The sequence below is a fragment of the Anastrepha ludens genome, unplaced genomic scaffold (genome assembly GCF_028408465.1).
Source record: "Anastrepha ludens isolate Willacy unplaced genomic scaffold, idAnaLude1.1 ptg000027l, whole genome shotgun sequence".
In the NCBI taxonomy this organism is placed as follows: Eukaryota; Metazoa; Arthropoda; class Insecta; order Diptera; family Tephritidae; genus Anastrepha; species Anastrepha ludens.
This window is the reverse complement of record NW_026530035.1, coordinates 125,001-127,500: the sequence shown is the minus strand read 5'-3', so window position 1 is coordinate 127,500 and position 2,500 is coordinate 125,001. Positions and strand designations below refer to the sequence as shown.

The following is a 2,500-nucleotide window of genomic DNA, read 5'->3' as shown; positions in this document are numbered from 1 at the left end:
TGCAAAAAAAAATTGACATTTGTTATAAATAAAAATAAATAAAAAAATACTCTAAGCGGTGGATCACTTGGCTCATGGGTCGATGAAGAACGCAGCAAACTGTGCGTCATCGTGTGAACTGCAGGACACATGAACATCGACATTTTGAACGCATATCGCAGTCCATGCTGTTATGTACATTAAATTAAATTTTAAAGTACTGCTTGGACTACATATGGTTGAGGGTTGTAAGACTATGCTAAATAAGTTGCTTATTCTTTTATAAAAATAATTGAATTTAAGCAAATGTGTATATTATTGGATTTTAAATAATTCATAATATTAATAGCAAAAAAATAAAGATATATAATGAATTTTTTATTTATTAATATATTCTTAAAAAAAAAAAATCCTCTCAAATAAAATGAAATAAAAAAAATTTTGAATCTAAGTATTCTCTTTAAAAAATTTTCATATTATTTATATATATATAAAATATTAATTTATATATGTAATTAAAGGAGGAATGTCTAGCATAAAAATTAATTTTTTTTATTCTAGAATTGCCTCATTTTACATAATTATTATTTATAATATATATTTATATAAAAGGAAAAAAGAAAAATAGAGATGAAAAGATGATATAATTATTTATTAAATTGTGAGAAGATAAAAAATATTTTAAAACAACCTCAACTCATATGGGATTACCCCCTGAATTTAAGCATATTAATGAGGGGAGGAAAAGAAACTAACAAGGATTTTCTTAGTAGCGGCGAGCGAAAAGAAAATAGTTCAGCACTAAGTCACTTTGTCTATATGTCAAATGTGAGATGCAGTGTATGGAATATCTTAATATCTAGTATGAGAAATTAACGATTTAAGTCCTTCTTAAATGAGGCCATTTACCCATAGAGGGTGCCAGGCCCGTATAACGTTAATGATTACTAGAAAGATATTTCCAAAGAGTCGTGTTGCTTGATAGTGCAGCACTAAGTGGGTGGTAAACTCCATCTAAAACTAAATATAACCATGAGACCGATAGTAAACAAGTACCGTGAGGGAAAGTTGAAAAGAACTCTGAATAGAGAGTTAAATAGTACGTGAAACTGCTTAGAGGTTAAGCCCGATGAACCTGAATATCCATTATGAAAAATTCATCATTAAATAATTAAAAATAATGTGCATTTTTTTCATATAAGGACATTGTAATCTATTAACATAATAAAAGTATTTATCAAAAGATCATTGGTGATATTAAGTTTATTTAAATTAATTTGCTTTTTAAGCATATTAACATAGAATAAATACTAATGATTTGATAAAGTGTTGATAGATTTTATTATATATAATGCTAAAATTCATTTTTTGAATTTTACAAAAAATTTAATATCTATGATATTAATATTTATTTGTATGCATTTATATGATTAACAATGCGAAAGATTCAGGATACCTTCGGGACCCGTCTTGAAACACGGACCAAGGAGTCTAACATATGTGCAAGTCATTGAGTTATATTAAACTTAATGGCATAATTAACTTAACTTAAAAATATAATGGGATTAATTTTTAGTCTATTTTCTTAAATAGTCAATTAATTCAATCCCGGGGCGTTCCATATAGTTATGTATAATGATAATTTATTATTATTTATACCTCTAACTGGAGCGTACCTTGAGCATATATGCTGTGACCCGAAAGATGGTGAACTATACTTGATCAGGTTGAAGTCAGGGGAAACCCTGATGGAAGACCGAAACAGTTCTGACGTGCAAATCGATTGTCAGAATTGAGTATAGGGGCGAAAGACCAATCGAACCATCTAGTAGCTGGTTCCCTCCGAAGTTTCCCTCAGGATAGCTGGTGCATTTAAAAATTATATAAAATAATCTTATCTGGTAAAGCGAATGATTAGAGGCCTTAGGGTCGAAACGATTTTAACCTATTCTCAAACTTTAAATGGGTAAGAACCTCACCTTTCTTGATATGAAGGTTGAGGTTATGATATAATGTGCCCAGTGGGCCACTTTTGGTAAGCAGAACTGGCGCTGTGGGATGAACCAAACGTAATGTTACGGTGCCTAAATTAACAACTCATGCAGATACCATGAAAGGCGTTGGTTGCTTAAAACAGCAGGACGGTGGACATGGAAGTCGTAATCCGCTAAGGAGTGTGTAACAACTCACCTGCCGAAGCAACTAGCCCTTAAAATGGATGGCGCTTAAGTTGTATACCTATACATTACCGCTAAAGTAGATGATTTATAAAACAATTTCGATTGATTTATAAATTTTGAAACTTTAGTGAGTAGGAGGGTACAATAGTGTGCTTAGAAGTGTTTGGCGTAAGCCTGCATGGAGCCGCTATTGGTACAGATCTTGGTGGTAGTAGCAAATAATCGAATGAGACCTTGGAGGACTGAAGTGGAGAAGGGTTTCGTGTGAACAGTGGTTGATCACGAGTTAGTCGGTCCTAAGTTCAAGGCGAAAGCCGAAAATTTTCAAGTTTTTAATAAAA

At 31.6% G+C, this 2,500-nt stretch overlaps 2 non-coding genes across 2 annotated transcripts in view; both read left to right on the top strand.

Moving 5' to 3' along the window:
* The first annotated feature begins 47 nt into the window (after positions 1 to 47).
* On the top strand, positions 48 to 228 carry LOC128870816 (5.8S ribosomal RNA). The gene has a single exon (XR_008455525.1). It is a non-coding gene; the product is annotated as a 5.8S ribosomal RNA (ribosomal RNA).
* Positions 229 to 666: 438 nt separating this feature from the next.
* Positions 667 to 2,500, top strand: part of LOC128870857 (large subunit ribosomal RNA) — a 3,993-nt gene continuing 2,159 nt past the window's right edge. The window contains exon 1 of the ribosomal RNA XR_008455563.1: positions 667 to 2,500. This exon is cut by the window's right edge and continues 2,159 nt beyond it. This is a non-coding gene — a ribosomal RNA (large subunit ribosomal RNA).